Raw genomic sequence first — 17,617 nt, 5'->3', positions numbered from 1 at the left:
GAGTCAGCCTTTGGAGAGGTGAGCTGGGGATGTGGAAACCCCCAGAGTGTTCCTCAAGCCAAGTGCACGGAGATGCTCATGAATCCTGAGAGCCCAGGTTGTGCACCAGCAGTATCATATCCACACCAGGCCCATTAGAAATGCAGAGTCACAGCCAGGCGGGCGCGGTGTTGCCTGCTTGTCATCCCAGAGGCTCGGGAGGCTGCAACAGGAGGATGGTGAGTTCAAAGCCATCCTCAGCAAATCAAGGAACTTAGCAACTCAGGGAGACCCTGTCTCTAAATAAAACACAAAATAGGGCTGGGGATGGGGCTCAGTGGTCAAGTGTCCCTGGGTTCAATCCCTGGCACACCCCACCCCCAACACCACACCAAACAAAGAAATGCAGGGCCACATCCCCAAAACCACATTTTTAACAAGCTCCCAGGCCATTCGGCCACTCATTCCTCCTTTTCTTGTTCAGTGAGGGAGCCAGGATAGCAGAGCATATCTTGGAGTTGCTAGAGAAGAAGGTGCGACTCCCCGAATGTATACTAAGTTGCAAATATAGAGGTGGAATTGAGATGGGACACTTGTGTCCTTCCAAGGCTTCTTTGTCCACCCCCTGCCCTTGGAGCAAGGAGCATGGTAGGTGACTGCGAGGCATCCCATGCCAGAGGCAGGAAGGCCCCCAGCTTGCACCCCGGGCCTGTGGCACTTGAATCACTTCTTGCTCTGCTGACTAAAAATACATTTCTGTTCCCTGGCCCCAGTGCCAGTAGCAGTGGGGCTGTCTGGCCTTGTTCCTGCTATTCCATTAGACTGCATTGAAATATGTTCATGAGAGAGAGAGAGAGAGAGAGAGAGAGAGAGAGAGAGAGAGAGAGAGAGACTCCCTTCTCACTCCGATTCAGTTTTGGAAAATGCAGGTTAGCATTGGCAACCTCTCTGGCCTGAAGTTAGTCTCCATCTGACTTGGGCAGTGATTTCTCTGAGACAACAGAAATGGAAGGGTCTTTATTTTCATTTTCTCGGAGGTTTTCAGACTGGATGCCTGGACTGAGTGTCTGCAGACAGTTAGGTTAGCAGCGTGACCTCTGGGGAACAGGAGTCTAGATGATTTTGCGGTCACCCTGCATGCATTTCTGGGTATCCTTTGTGGTCTACGTGAAGGATGGAGGAGAGAACAACAGAGGATGAGCAGAGAGTGGATGAGGGTCACTTTGTAGCCAAAGGACATTTTTCCCATTCTGACCCAACAAGGCTTTTAGCATCTTCATCCATGAAGCAGTGCCCATTGATCATCTTAGAAGAACATGTGTTCCTGATAGGTACTGTTGCCTTGCAGAAATTTAGAATTAAAATGTGTCCCGTGTTCTGTGAATAATTATTAGGTGTCTCCTGTGCCCCGTGAAGTTGTGTCCCAGAGGCTGTTCCAAGGTGACGTGGAAGCACTGACACATTGTCTGAAAATGTGCTAATAGTTACAAACTTCATTTTTGCTTGCTTGTAGCAGTGGGGATGGAACACAGGGCCTTTCACATATTAGGCAAGTGCCGTACCACTGAGCTGTACTCTGACATCTGAGAGTCCTTAGTCCCTCAGTATTTTATCCTGCCCCCACTTTTGGTACCAGGGATGGAACCCAGGAGAGCTCACCAATGAGCCACATCCCCAGCCCTATTTTGTATTTTATTTAGATACAGGGTCTCCCTGAGTTGTTTAAAGCCTCGCTAAGTTGCCAAGGCTGGCTTTGAACTCTGGATCCTCCTGCCTCAGCCTCCTGAGCTGCTGGAATTATAGGTATGTGCCACCCTGTTCAGTGGTTTATTTCCCTTTTTTGAGCAGTGGAGGATCAGAAAAATAAGCAAAATATGATTACTGTGAGGCCATGTGTGTTCGAGGAGACAATTTTGTTGCAACAAGTTTATAGACTAATGCAGAAAGGAAAAGTGGAGATCTGGTGTGTATCCTTCTCTGCCTCCAATGCAGGCATGACCTGGGACAAGTTCCTTTTTTTCTTTTTTGTTGAATCAGGCATCGATTTCTTGGGTGACCCAGAAGTAGAGGGCAGGGGCAATGTCACTGAAGACATGGTTGATCAGTCTGTCCAGTATCTGCTCTTTGTACTTTGTGTCTTTCAGCAGAAATAGCAGATTTGTGGTTTTCAGCTCAGACACCTGTCATCCTAGACTTGGCCTCTGGAGCTGAGTTCTTCTTCTCTGTCACACAGGCGTGCCCTGAGTTCTCAGACTCCAGTTCCCTTCTTTGCTGGGTGTCACACTTGGAAGGGTCTCCTGGGAAGAGGTTTTGTTTTGTGCCTGACTTTAATATCAAGGCTTTGAGAGAGAGAGAGAGAGAGAGAGAGAGAGAGAGAGAGAGAGAGAGAGAGAGTTTTGGGAACTTGGGTCCTACAGCACAATTTCAATTGGTTAATACTTTCTGTTTAATGGGATCTAACTCAATTAAAGTATTTGTCAGAGAGCAGCTTTGTTTGCATCTTGTCCTGAGGATAATACTAGAGCCATTTGTCCTTAATAACAGAAAGCATAAAACTCCAGGAAAGCTTTTAATAGGATTGGGTTGGAGCAAGGGCGCTAATTTCATAAAAATAGTTCTCAGAAAAAGAAACAGCCTTTTGTTAAATGGGAGCAGAGTCTGCCAGTCGAGTTTCACATTTGAGATTTTTTTTTTTTTTAATTCGAAGTCCAGGAAACTTCAGTTACAGTTCCCACAGCAACAGTAATTTTGTCTGAGGCATAAGCAACATTTCTGCTAAAGGAACATTTCTGCTTTTCCTGCAGCAGTTCTGCACTTACGCCATGGAGGAGGTTGGTTGTGGTGTGGAGGACTGATTGGTTTTCATTCCCGGGAGGAAAGCAGACAGAAAACTGATTTTCACTCTGAACCCCATGCAGAGGCCACCCTGGCTGTGTCTGCCAGGCTTCCTCTCCAGGTGGTGGTGGTACCTGTCAGAACTCACCTCTTCACCCTGCCACCTCCTTTGCTCTCTTCAACCTGTGTCCACCAGGTGGGAGATAAAAACAAAAACCAGGTTGACACAGTTACTTGTGACTTTGTGAAATTGCTGTCAAAATTCCTTAGGAGTGTGTGTGTGTGTGTGTGTGTGTGTGTGTGTGTGTATGTGTGTGTGTTTAAATACACTGAAATATTTCTAATCTTGAAAAAAAAATTTTGGGGGTGGGGCAGTTACTGCGGATTGAACCCAGGGGTCCTTAACCACTGAGCCACATCTCCAGCCCTTTTTTTGTATTTTATTTAGAGACGGGGGTCTCATTTAATTTGTTGAGGCTGGCTTTGAACTCATGATCCTTCTGCCTCAGCTTGGGATGACAGGCGTGCACCACTGCACTTGGACTCTTTGGATTTTTTAGATTGAGATGAAATTAATGAACTCAACATTTTAACTATTTTGAGGTATATACAGTTCAGCTTTTAGTACCTTCTCAGTGGTGTCCAACCATAACCAGTATCTAATGCTAAAACATTTTTACCACCACAAAAAGAGACCCCCTTCACACCCTCCACCCATCAGCATTCACTTCCTGTATTCCCTTCCTTTCAGCCTCTGGTGTCCACATATCTGAAAATGTCATTTGCTTTTTTGTTGTTGTTGTTTTGTACCAGGGATTGAACCCAGGTGTATTTAACGACTGAGCCACATCCCAGCCTTTTTTTATTAAAAAAATATTTTATTTCTAAATATTTCTTGCTGAGTTGTTGGGGTCTCACTAAGTTGCTAAGGCTGTCTTTGAACTTGCCATCCTCCAGCTTCAGCCTCCCCAGCTGCTGCAATTACACACATGGACCACTGCACATGGCTGTCATTTGCTTTTGAGTAAAATTTTTCTCTCCTGTTAACAAATGTACCTGGAAGACTTAGAGTATGAATAAATTAAATAAAAATACCTGAGATGGTTCTAAGTCCTCTAATTTGCTGTGACCTCTTAGCCGAAGAAAAACTGATTAAATAAAAGGGATGCAGGGCTGGGGATGTGGCTCAAGCCATAGCATGCTCGCCTGGTGTGCGTGCGGCCTGGGTTCGATCCTCAGCACCATATACAAACAAAGATGTTGTGTCCGCTGAGAACTAAAAAATAAATATTAAAAAATTCTCTCTCTCTCTCCCACTCTCTCTTTTTTAAAAAAGGGGGGGATGCAATATTTAACATCCTAGTAAATTGTAAGTCCCAGAAAACACAGCCTGGGAGGAAAGCAACCTGGTGTCCTGTGGGTGACCTCTCTCATAGTGAGGCAAGTGAGGAGCTGGAGAGATCACTGGCAGCAACCGCCTGAGCCCTCTTCCTGGCTGGATCTGCTAATGACATAAAATCAATGGGAATACCTAACTCTCTAGCAAACCCTCTAGAAAGAGAGAGAGAGAGAGAGGGAGGGAGAGAGGGAGAGAGAGAGAGAGAGAGAGAGAGAGAGAGAGAGAGAGAGAGGAGATCAATCTTCTTTACAGTCTCCTTAGTGCAGAGATCAATTCACATTAAAGTGTAATTAAAGAGCAGGTCTTGGAGGGGAGGCAGTCACAGGAGCCTCCACCCCCTAGGGCTGGGTGAATAATTAAAGTCCCCCTAAGGGCTCATCCTGCAAGCAAGGGGGGAAAGAGACCTAGACTTTAATTTTGGAAAATTAGTCTTGGCCTCGGGACCTGAGCTGGGACTGTCGGTAATTAGTCTTGAGGCACAGGTGAAATCATACTGAGTAATAAATAGATGCTAGCATTCCTCAAACTGATTACACGTGCACACGTGTGCTTGCCTGCATTGGGGCTGGAGCATTTATTCTTGCCTAAGGAGTGGGAATAAATGAGGCCTTTTTCCTTTCTCTTCACTCCCCTGCCATTAAAACTTCCTAATATGTAGCAAAAGGCCCAGCCTTTTCAGACATCATGAAGATTCATGTGAAGAATCATCTCTTGAGCATGCTATTTATCCCTGGAAGTATGAAGTAATAGTTGTCTTCAAAAATTGAGTGGTACTCTCAGATGGTGGAGATCTGTGTCTGTATTCAGTGTAGAACCTATGGCCACAGTTGAGGTGGGTATGTTTTTTTTCCTCACGATAAAGAACCATGCTCCTTCTGGTGGAGGAATTGCCTGCTGGACCATCCACCAACCAGACTAAAAGAAGACTAATCAATAACCAAATGTGTTAGGAAATATGGAAATGAGCCAGGTGGAGTGGTGCACACCTATAACCCTCCCCCCAGCCTCTTGGAAGGCTGAGGAAGGAGGATCACAAGTTGTGTGTATGTGGTGTGCTGGGGATTGGACCAGGGCTTGTGCATGCCAGGCAAGCTCTGAGCTATATCCCCAGCCTAGGATCACAAGTTTGAGGCCAGCCTCAGCAACTTAGTGAAACCCTGTCTCAAAAAATAAGAAAGGCACCAAGGATGGTGGTGCATGCCTGTCATCCCAGTGGGATGACAGTCGTGTGCCACCACTCCTGGCTTTGTGTTTAATGTTTTGAGGAGTCAGAAAACCATTTTCTTCAGCTTTCCATCATTTCACATTCCCACAAAGTTTTGATTGCTCCAAATCCTCACCCCTGCTTAACTTTTTTTTTCTTTTTTAATTTGATAGAGACCACACTGATGGGTGTGAGCGGATATTTAATCAGGGTTTTGTTTTGCATTTCACTTGTGAAGGCTGACTTCAAACATGGTTGCATGGGTTTGTTGGCTACTTGGTCCTCTTTGGAGAAATGTCTATAAAGTCCTTTGCCAATTTTAAAAAATTTATTTATTTTTATATGGTGCTGAGGATCGAACCCAGTGCCTCACACATACTAGGCAAGAGCTGTACCACTGAGCCCCAGCCCCAGGTCCCCTTTGCCCATGTTTTGATTAGGACATTTGTTCTCTGTTGCTGTCAGTTCTAGGGATTCTATATATACAGTCATGCAAGTCCCACCCTCCAAAAAAAATACCAATCCATGGAGCCTCAAGTCTCTTGTACAAAGTAATGCAATAGTGTCATATAATCAATGCTTTAAATCATCTCCAAATTTTTACATTACCTCATGCAGTGTAAATCAGTGCTGTGTAGATAACTATACCGTGCCATTTAGAGACAGGCACAGGGAAAATGTCTGTGCATGTTCACTCCAGATAGTTTCTTTTGCATTTTCTTCTACAGTTAGGGGAACATGCAGATGTGGAAGCTATGGGAATGTGTGGGGGGGTGGGTAGTGCTGACTATATTCTGGGTAGTAGCCCTTTGCCAGGTACCTGATTTACAAATGTCCATGCGACCCCTGAACTGACCTCTGTGGCTGCCAGTGGGTGGGGATGGAAGGTACGGCCTGTAGCCTGCCCAGGGGCGCCCTAACCATTTGATGATGTCATCTCCGGCTCCTGGGAGGGGGTCCTCCATACCATTCTCTTGTGCCTGCCTCTGAATTGCCACCCCTCCCACCTGTCCCATGGGGAGCCAGATTCCCTTGGTTAGATTTGGGGTTTGTCAGAGGCCTCGAGGGTTAAAGATGAAAATAAGTCATGGTGGACAGTGCCTTCCTAGGTGGGCAGGACACCCTCAGAGCACTTTCCTTAATGTCTGCTATCCCTTTAGCATGGTTTTCAGTTGGGTTGCCCATATTCCAGAAATGACAGGTTTCGGATGCATCATTTAGATGAGAAAACTGAGGAACAACGCCATTAGAGCTGCAAGGGATTTGATTCCAGTGAGACCCAGCAGTGAGCTCCTCTCTCCCTTTGAAGAGTTCCAGGATTTTATTTTTAAAAATTTGTTCTAATTAGTTATACATGACAGTACAATGCATTTTGAAACATCCAACATAAATGGAGTATAACTTCTTCTGGTTGTACATGATGTGGAATCACACCAGTCATGTAATTATGTATGCACACAGGGTAATAATGTCCCATTCTTGTACTATCCTTCCTGCCCCCCAAACACCCTCCCTTCCCTTTTTGCTTCCCTCTGCCTAATCCAAAGTACCTCTATTCTTCCCTACTCATCTGTCATTTTGAATTAGCACCTGCATATCAGAAAGAACATTCAGCCTTTGTTTTTTTTTTTTTTTTTTTTTTTTGGAATTGGTGTGTTTCATTCAATTAGGATGATAGTCTCCATTTCCCCCCATTTACTAGCAAGTACCATCATTCCATTCTTCTTTAAGGCTGAGTAATATTCCATTGTGTATATATAACACATTACTTTATCCATTCATCTCTTGAAGGGCATCTAGGTTGGTTCCATAACTGGGCTTTTGTGAATTGAGCTGTTATAAACATAGATGTGACTGTGTCATTGTAGTATGCTGATTTTAAGTCCTTTGGGTATTATGCTGAGGAGTGGGGTAACTGGGTCAAATGCAGTTCCACCAGCAAAGTATGAGGATTACCATGATTTTATCTGTGTGTGTGTGTGTGTGTGTGTGTGTGTGTGTGTGTGTGTGTGTTTAATCTCCTGTATGTCTCCATGCCTGGCACATGGGAGGTGTCAGTAGTGATTTGTGAAAGTGCATAGTGATTTGTGAAGTTGGATTAAACTGACCCAGAGAGGGCTGAGGATGTGGCTCAGTGGTGGAGCACTTTCCTAGCATCCATGAGGCCCTGGGTTTAATCCCCAATACTGCACACAGCCATATGACTAAACCTGGGCTCATGCCTACAAGCCTTTTATCTCATGGCAGTGGACTAGGTCCTGAAGATTGCAGAAGGTTATTGGTTTGGAACTGCCCAATTGCACTGGTACATCCTTTATGGTGGGTATATAAGTAGATGCAGGTCATGCCATGATTGTGTGCTTAGAGATCACCCCTGCGTTCTTGCCCCATACTTTTGCAAACAGCTTGTCCCATATGAGAAAATCCACCATAATCTCTGAAGCCAGCAGCTGATCATGAATGGGAAGAACAACAGGAAAACTCATTTTGAGTGTCACTAGAGGGTCATGTTATGAAAGAGCAAACAACTAGTAAAATAGGAAAGAGAATTCTTTTACTTTTTTGTATTTGATTTAGACACAGGGTCTCACTGAGTTGTTTAGGGCCTCAATAAGTTTCTGAGGCTGGCTTTGCACTCAAGGTCCACCTGCCTCAGCCTCCTGAGCCACTGGGATTACAGGCGTCCACCACTATGCCTGGCTCTTGTAGTTACTCTGCAAAAAGAAATGCCCGATTCACCTCCACTTGTGTGTTTCAGGCAACACAACAGGATCCACAGCGTGAACGGGAGCCAGCTGAAGGCCTACCTTTCCTTGGAAGTGTTGGATCTGAGTTCGAATAATATCACAGAAATCTGGAGTGGCTCCTTTCCCCCTGGACTGTACATAAGAGAGCTGTAAGTACTTCTGAGACTGGGGCTGTCCCTCTGCTTCTAGGTCAGCTGGAGGCCTCTGTTGCTCAGGTCTGTACACAGTCTGCATATTTCACTTCTGCTTTGGTCAGCTTTTTCACTACTGTGTGACTAAAAAAACCCAACCAGAAAATTGTAGAGGAGGAAAAGTTTATTTGGGTGCTGACAGTTTCAGATGTCTACATCCATAGATAGCAGGCTCCATTCCACAGGGCTCTAGGGGAGGCAGGACATCATGGAGGAAGAATGTGGTGGAGGGAAGCAGCTTACATGGTGATCAGGAAGCAGAGAGAGACTCCACTCTCCAGAGACAAATAGAGACCCCAAAGCCATGCCCCCATGCCCCCTCCTCCAGCCACAACCACCAGCCTCCAGCCACCACCCAGTTAATCCTATCAGGAATTCATTCACTGGTTATGTTAAATCTCTCACAACCCAGTCATTTCTCCTGGACCTTCTTGCACCATTTCACATGTGAGCTTTTGGGGGATACCTCACATCCAAACCATAATAATTTTTCAGCCCTGGGGATGGTGCAAGGCAGGATGGATTGGCCTCTGATGCCCACTGATGGAACATTTCCAGTTCCATAGTATTCGTCTGTGTTACACCCAAGGTGGACACCTTGGGCAGGGAGAGGTGGACTCGCCTGTCCTGGAAGCTCACCCCTCAGATAGAAGAGTTCAAGACTCTGAGGTCTGCCCTCATCACAAAGCCTGCTTTTACTCCCACTTACTGGGCTGCTTCCCAGCAGAGCTTGGAGAGAAGGCTCAGGGGAGCTTAGAGGCCCACACTGTAGAGAGAGCGCTTTGCGGACTCTCCAGGCTCTTTCTTCCTATCTTCGCACAGTGATCAGACAGCTCACAGGATCTGTCTGGGAAGGCAGCTCCTTGTTCTGTGTGTTCTCAGGACTGTGCTGATGTGTCTCTTACCCGTGTTTGGGCCCCATCTTCCCTGCGGTGTGGATGGTAGGCAGGAGTAAAAATGATAAAACCTGCAGCACCCACGGCCTGTGGGTAGGAAAGTGTTGCTCTGGAGAAGAATCTGAAGAGACATTTTCAAATCTGAGTGAGTTTCCATTCCCTTTGTCATCACTGTTTTGGAGTCATTTTGGAGCTCATTTGCGAGTCCTGTTTAGAGGTAGTCATGACCCATCTCTTCAGGGAAGATGAACCTTGGCCCCTAGATTTTCCAAGTCATTCTCAGGCTGCATCAAGGTGCTGAAATCAGAACAGGAGGCCTTGGCTTTTGTTAAGCCTCAAGTGGAGCCTGTCCCGAGGTGTCCAGCTGCTGCCTGACACTCCCTTGCTCAGAACCAAGAAATCACCACTGCTAAATGGAATTGCACTGACCTTCTGTCCCTGCAAGAAAGCAGGAGGGATTTTCTCTTATGGCAGCTTGTGGCTGCTCTATCTTCATCCCAGAGGCTGTTCTCTAATCTGGAATGTCAAGAACAAACAGTCTAGCCCCATTTTTAAAGAATCCTCATGTGCCCTCTGCTGGGGCTCTGCCTGATAAAGAATCCAGAGGAGCCTTGTTCCTTCCCCTCAGGGTAGAAGAATCCCTGGGCTTTCTCCTTTTCACTTAGGTGCTGTTTTTTGTTTTGTTTAAAAAAAAAACACCAAAATTTTGTCTAGGAAAAGCAGTAAAAAGGGTGTTGAGGGGTAACTTCTCATAGGAATACTGATTTATTTTATTCCCTCTATTTTTTCCCTTTTCTTTTCCACTGCTTGTTATGCTTTGCACACAGTATGACACACATATCTGTGTTGTACACTGCAGTCCATCCGCTCAGTACAGTCAAAGGAGATGACCCTGAAAAAGTATTGCTTGTCTTTTTTTGGCAGGGGTGGGGGTACCAGGGATTGAACCATGTGCGCTTAACCACTGAGCCCCATCCCCAGCCCTATTTTGTATTTTATTTAGAGACAGGGTCTCACTGAGTTGCTTAGGACCTCGCTTTTGCTGAGGCTGGCTTTGAACTCTCGTTCCTCCTGCCTCAGCCTCCTGAGCTACTGTTATTACAGGCGTGGTATGGCTTGCTTTTTAAAGAACTTGGCTTGGGTCTCTTTAACTAGAGGGTTTCTTTCAGGTATTTAAAATCATTTTAAGGAATTGGCTTGTACACACTTATTATGTAAGTCCAAAAATGAGACCCACTTCAGGATTAAAGACTGATTCCCCAAATCATGGAATGGAATCTGACCTGGCCTCTGAGCTGACTTTGTGCTTTGTGTAGGGCTTTTCTCGGTTGGCCTAGGGTGGCGGGCCAGGTGTGGCCCAAGGTTGGCAGGTTTGCAGCAGGGCTGGGGGTGGAGGTGTCTGATGGTCATTCCCACCTTCTTGGGCCCACTAACCACAGGTGCTGTGTGCTCTGGGCTGAGTGGAGGTTGACCTTGGACAGTCTTGCCACCTGCAGTGGCAGGGCAGGCTCTGAAGCCTCATGATAACAGGCATCTTCTCGGTAAACCTGTCCCTCTGGGTATGTCTTAGCATGTTTTCCCAGCTCGGATCCAGCTGGGTCTGGTGTCTGTAACAGAACGAGGAAGTCCTCCTATGGCTGTGACATTTTCTCTCCTGACTTGTTCCAGCAACCTGGCCAGCAATCACATTGGCCCCCTGGAGTTGGGAGCATCTGATGGCCTGTCCCGGTCACTGCTTTTTCTTTGCCTGAGCAAAAACAGGATCACCCAGCTTCCTATAAAAGCATTCAAGTTACCCAGTCTGACACAACTGTGAGTACAGAAACCAGCACTTTAATTAAGGTTATAGCCCAATTTTATGGGGGCCAAACTTCCCCAAGGTCCTAGCACCAAATGCAACCCCTACTCCCCCACCCGCCCCCAGTAAAGTTTTGCATGAACCGTAATTAATGCCCCTATGTAAACACCTAGTAAAAGCAGATTGGAGCTGGGTCTGGTGCCGGTGGCCCACCTCATCTTGCAGGGATGAGGTCCACTGAGTATGGGTCCATGCTGGTGTCCTCCTTGATGACATGAGGAATCCTGCTGGTTAGCTAATGTGGCTAGTGCTTAGGCTGCTTGCATTCTGTTTATTTATCTCAGAGATTTTAGTGTTGTTTTTAAAGTTACCCATAAAATATGTACCTCAGGCTTGATGGTATCCTTGACATTTATTGAATTTAGCAGGAAGTTAGCATGGCTAGAGGTGGTAAGCAGGAGATGGCAATCTTTATCTCCTAAATCTTACAAGGTGGTTGATTTATGATTGTCTCTTGCTTTTTTTTTTTTTTTCTTTTTGGTACCGGGGATTGAACTCAGGGGCACTCGACCACTGAGCCACCTCCCAAGCCGTATTTTGTATTTTATTTAGAGACAGAGTCTCAATGAGTTGCTTAGGGCCTCTCTGAGTTGCTGAGGCTGGCTCTGAACTCTCAATCCTCCCACACCACTGGGATTATAGCCCTGTGCCACCATGCCTGGCTCTTGATTGATTGATTGATTGATTGATTTTTGGCTTCTTTTTATTATTGGAAGAGTAAATATCAGGAAAACAAGCCAGTAGTCGAAATTTGGTTTAAATTGATGAGAACAGTTGTTGAGGCTCAGCAGGGTGTGGATCCTGGGCTGTCTGCGGAGAAGGTCTACATGATGCTGAGGAGTCACGAGATGCTGCAGAAATACTTCGGGGAAACCAGGGCTTTCCCATTAGCTCCGCGTGTCCTTCCCTGCCCCTCCAGGCCACCCAGAATCCTTTTGGTCCCCCAAGGCTCTCTAGTACTAGAGCCAGCAGATGAATGTGTGTGCTTCATGGGGTGTCCCCCACTGCTCTTGCTCACTCTGTACCATGCATAGAGATCCCAACAGATGCACTGACTGAAAATGTTCTTGCATTTGATACCCACTGGCTCACTGGCACTGGCGGGGAAACTCGGGATGGGTGTGTGTGTGTGTGTGTGTGTGTGTGTGTGTTTGTGTGTGTGTATGGAATGTGCACAGGGAGGCTCTGAGCCTGTGGGCTTCTTCTCTTCAGGGACCTCAATCGGAATCAGATTCAGTTGATCCAGGGCCTCACGTTCCAGGACCTGGATAGCTTGGAGGTGCTGAAGCTCCAGAGAAACAACATCAGCAAGCTGACTGATGGCGCTTTCTGCGGGTTGTTCAATATGCATGTGCTGTAAGTGTGGGCGGGCCCTCTCAGGGCTCCAGCCCAAGGGTGAGGCCATGGCCTCTCCACCCTTCCTCTGTGGGGAGTGGGGCAGCCTGTGTGTGTCCATTCAGCTGAGCACTAGGTGGAGAGCAGGCCACCTTTTCCTTTTTCTTTCTTTTTTTTTTTTTTTTTTTTTTGCTACCAGAGATTGTACTTGACCCCTGAGCCCCATCCCCAGCCCTATTTTGTATTTTATTTAGAGACAGGGTCTCACTGAGTAGCTGAACATCTCACTTTTGCTGAGGCTGGCTTTGAACTCATTATCCTCCTGCCTCAGCCTCCTGAGCTGCCTCGATGACAGTCCTGCGCCACCATGCCCAGAAGGCCACCTGTCCTTTGAGCCTTGCTGTGGTCCCAACTCAGTGTTTCTACAGACTCATCCAAATCTGTTTGTGTTTCCATAGTAGAGTAGGAACATCTCTTGGAGGAGGTTTTTGTAAATCAGGTCAGGTGTTGCAGGAAGGAGCCCCATTCCTGGGCCTCCTCCCACCCCCCACTTCCTCGCTGTGGAACAGATCCTTCCCCACATCCTCTTCACTCCCACACTCCACAGGAAGCTCCTTCCCTCCCCATTTTGGGTTTGACAGTCTTCCTTGATGTGCAGGTGGACCCAAAATGTATAGTTCATCACAGGAGATTTATTTCTGTCTTGTGAGCTCATCAAGGCACTTGCTGCAGATGTGCAGCTTTTATCAAGAGAACATTATCTTTGGCCAGATGTGTCCAATATCAGAGCTGAGGCCTGCCAGAAACAAAGGCAACATAAAAAAAAAGGCAGAGGAACACAATCTGCTGTCGTTCAACATTTAAATTTTTTTATTTTTCATCAGAGGTAATGCCTCTGTGTGAATGAATCAGATAGTAAAGGAAAGCAGCTGCTGCCCACCCATTGTCTGTCCCCTCCCTCCCCCTTCCTCCCCATCCCCATTCTTCTCTCAGGAGACAGTTGGGTCTCAGCAGTTCCTCTTGGTTTTCCTGTTTGTGGTTGGTTACTTCCAAGTTGACACACCTGCACCAGTATCTTTACCCACTTCTTTCCTTCACTACTTGTCTTTATAACTGAAACCAAGCCCAGAAGCTTAGGTCCAGGCCCCACAGTGTACTATGCAGAAGCATCTCTGCTTTGCATGACCAGGATGCCAGTGGCTTCTCCTCCTTCACCACTTCAGCTGGACTGGAGCTCTGTGGTGCATATTACAGAACACTCTTTCTTCCTCAAGCCTGTCATTTAGAATCTGAAGTTCTAAGTTGATGATGGTCTGAGGATGAAGAGAATTTTCAGAAGAAAACAGTGTGAGGCTCTACCGTTTCGTTTTTATGTGGAACAAATTTATACAAATTAGGGCCAGTGATGGTGGTGTGTGCCTGTAATCCCAGTGGCTCAGGAGGCTGAGGCAGGAGTATTGAGGCCAGCCTCAGCAACTTATCAAGGTCCTACCCAGCGAGACCCTGTCTCTAAATCAAATATAAAAAAGGGTGGGGGTGTGGTTCAGTGATTAAGCACCCCTGACTTCAATCCCTGGTACCAAAAAAAAAGAGCAAAATGTGCATCGGTAACTTTCATGAGAGAAACCAGGTGTCTGGGCAGAGTTGTCATTGGTGAGGATTCTGAGAAGTGAGGGAATGCCACATGGATGCTCTTCATTCAATGGGGTCATATCCCAAGAAGCCCACTGTGAGCTGAGGATGTCATAAGTTGAAAATATACTTAATTTCTAGTCCCCATGTCATCCTAGCTTGCAGCACAACACATGGTAGAGTGTCAGTTCTTTTCTCTGGTGACCACAGGGCTGACGGGGAGCCGTCTGTCTGCCACTCCCAGCATTGAGAAAGGATTGTACCAGGTAGGAAAGATCTAGATTCAGAATTCCAAGTGGAGTTTCTGCAGAATGTGTGCTAGTCTCACACCTTCATAGAGTGCAGACATCACAAGTTGGAATATTGTAAGTCAGGGACCTACTGTGCATACTGAATGAGTTTGTTGGGAGCCAGATCCTCACACTGCCCACAACCCCGATGTACATTCTCCATTCCTCTCCATACAGCGCCATGAGGTGGATTCATCTGGATATTTCCATTGCACAGGTGTTCAGACTCATTAAGCCATCAAAATGGCAAAATCAAGATTTAAATCTTGTAGTCATGGAGCCAGGAGTAGTGGCACACACCTGTAATCCCAGCTGCTCAGGAGGCTGAGGGAGGAGGATTATGAGTTCAAAGCCAGCCTCAGCAACTTAGCAAGACCCTAAGCAACTCGGTGAGACCCTGTCTCTAAATAAAAAATATAAATAGGGCTGGGGCTGGGGCTCAGTGGTTAAGCACACCTGGGTTCAATCCCCGGTACCAGAAAAACAAAAATCATACAGTCATTGGACCCCAGAGCTAATGCCATGTCTCCTGGCACAGTAGATTTTATCAGTTGGATGAGGATAAGGACTGCCTCCATTTTCCCCTTCTCTCTCTGTTCCTTTCCTGGCTTTGCCCTTGCTGAGAGCTCCTCTGCCCTCTCATCTGTCTGGTTCACTTTGACTCAGCTAAAAGTGACTTATGGCTAATGTCCCCTGCCCTTCCAAACTTTCTGAGTATGTCTTGGCCTTCAGACCCTCCACTGGGGTCTGCCAGTCTTCTCTCCATCATGAGTGTGCACACCAGGGGGTCTCCAAGCTTACCATGTGCTCTTACATCCTCAGTGTGACCGCCGTGTCTAATTGGAGCACTGACCAGGCACACTCCGGGTATTGGGTAAAGGTCGGACCCCTTGACCCTGGGCGCTCTCATTGCAGACACCTCGAGCACAACAGCCTGGTGGAAGTGAACAGCGGCTCCCTCTTCAGCCTCATGGCCCTGCAACAGCTGCACCTCAGCCACAATTCCATCTCGTGCATCCACCGTGGCGGCTGGAACTTCTGTCAGAAGCTGCGTGAGTTGTAAGTGCCCTTGGCTTTGATCTGTGGAGGCACATCCTCCAGAGCCCAGAGAGCAGTGGACTAGAAAGGGGTGCAGGCCTCGGGGGCAAAAGCAGCTCAGAGGCAGGCCCACCAGTGGCCCTGTTCTGGCAGAAAGAAGGATAGATGTCCAGGCCAGCCAGGCTCAAAGCAGGACTGTCAGGGCTTTGAGCTCCAGGCCCTTCCTACCTCCTAATTTTGGATTAATAGAGGTGTAGCCTGTGGGTCCCCATGGGGAGCCTCTGTCCCCAGGGATTTCTTGGGTATGGAAAACGCTCCTGAAGTTAAGGGCTCTGTCTGGGAAGGGCAACCTAAAGAACCCTTCTCACTGTAGCTTCTTGGAGAGTGATGGTACCTTAGGCCTCTGGGCCATGGTGTGGCACACCTGTAATGCCAGTGACCTGGGAGGCCAAGGCAGGAGTATCACGAGTTTGAGGCCAGCCTCAGTAAACTAGTGGGACCTATCTCAAAAAAAAAAAAAAAAGAAGCTGGCAATGTGGCTCAGTGGTAGAGCACCCCCTGGGTTCAAGCCCCAGTATCAGAGAGAGAGAGAGAGAGAGAGAGAGAGAGAGAAACAGTGTGTTTGAACCACACTGGGAGCATGAACAGAGCAATGGAGACCCGCTGACTGTGGAAAAATTTGTGTGTCCTCAGCGCTTGTATCTCTGTCAGCGTCCCCAGGGACCTGGCTCTTCTCTTTACCTGTCGTGCCTGGTGGAGGAGGTGGATGTGAATGGAGGCTCACAGTGCCCCACCCCCCACCCCCACCCCACATCCCTTTGGAGGATCCCCAGGCGAGACACCCAGGCTGGGACTGAGGGCACCTGAGCTCACTGTTGCCCAAGCTGAGAGCCACAGTGGTGACCCCTGGAGAGGGAACCTGGGTCCCCTCTCTGTCCTGCATGCACAGCCGGAGCTGCATAGCCGAGGGTTGGAGAATGTGGCCATGTTCCCGTGTCTGCACCCATTTCTAGATTTCTGCTTGTGTTGGGGTTACAGGTCCTTGCTAGGTGGAAATTTTCAGTTTTATAATGCTCTAGTTTAGTCCGGTTGGGTTTCTTTATTTTTCAGGAGAGTTTGGGAGGGTTTTCTCCTTTTCCACTTGTCGTAGACTTGGCCTATAAAAATTGTTACTTAATGTGAGCAACAGTTACGGGTGCCAGGCACACTCGTGGGGGCCTCGGAACTCCATGCTGCGCTCACTGCCGGAGTCCTTACCCGGTCCCTTCCGTTGTTTGTCCCTCGCATCAAGGGCTCACATGCATCCCTCTGGTGACCTGGTGTTTTGGTCTCTGTGGGTCAGCGGTCAGAGTGTGTGCCATGCAGCAGCCTGCCTCTCCCTCCTGCTAACTGCCCTTGGACTTGGGGTGTTAGATTCGCCCTCCTGGTGCTTTAGGGTGCTGCTTCGTCTCTCTTGTGGTATCCGATGACAAGCTCTTTGCTCAGGCAGGGACCGCATGAGGGAACTCCAGGGATGAGTGGTTCTCTGTTGTCCTAGGCCAGGAGCCCTGGGGAAGCAGGGCAGGTGTTGAGTCCCACAGTCCTGAACCTGTCTGTTTCCTAGGGTGAGGAGCCACCATCCTGCTACACGGCAGAGGGTGTGTGACCTCCTGGGAAAAGCTGCTCCAGAGCCTTGATGGGGCTTTGAGTTCCCTGCTCCCCTTTCTGGCTGTGGACCGCTGTCTGCTGTGCCCTTTAGAGGGGCCAGGGTCACTGATGCATGCCTTGACCAGTTCTAGAAGCTTGCCATGTTCTCAGGTCACCTCAGAGCCAGGCTGAGGGTTGCTTTCCCGCCCCTCCCCTAAGCCAAATTCCTTAATTGCAGGTGAGGATATAATTTTGGTCTACTGCCAGGTCCTATGACTGACAGACACCATAACTTATTTCTCCAGCAGGGAAAGAAGGCTGCCTGCTGCCCCCCTTTAAAAACCCATTAATCTTCACTGATAATATTTTTCTTCTTCCTGACCCAGCCCAAACTTCCCATTTTTCAACCAGAGGTGACCCATATGCCAAGTGACCAGCACCAGGGTTGTGTCAGAAATGCAAGGGTGTCTGGGAGGAGGTTTGGAGTCTCACATGCAGGCTAAATGGAAGATTTTGGGTGTGTCCTGTCCTGCTCACAGGGAGGGTAGGTGACACTCAGGCCAGAGCCTCCAGCCTGAGGCTGAGGC

The 17,617-nt window shown here is 47.7% G+C and overlaps 1 pseudogene; it reads left to right on the top strand.

Moving 5' to 3' along the window:
* LOC143389521 (leucine-rich repeats and immunoglobulin-like domains protein 1) overlaps positions 1–17,617 on the top strand; it is an 82,113-nt pseudogene that overhangs the window by 46,213 nt on the left and 18,283 nt on the right.

The sequence above is a fragment of the Callospermophilus lateralis genome, unplaced genomic scaffold (assembly GCF_048772815.1).
Source record: "Callospermophilus lateralis isolate mCalLat2 unplaced genomic scaffold, mCalLat2.hap1 Scaffold_63, whole genome shotgun sequence".
Lineage (NCBI taxonomy): Eukaryota > Metazoa > Chordata > Mammalia > Rodentia > Sciuridae > Callospermophilus > Callospermophilus lateralis.
The sequence above is the reverse complement of the archived record's forward strand: the minus strand, read 5'-3'. Positions and strand labels throughout refer to the sequence as shown.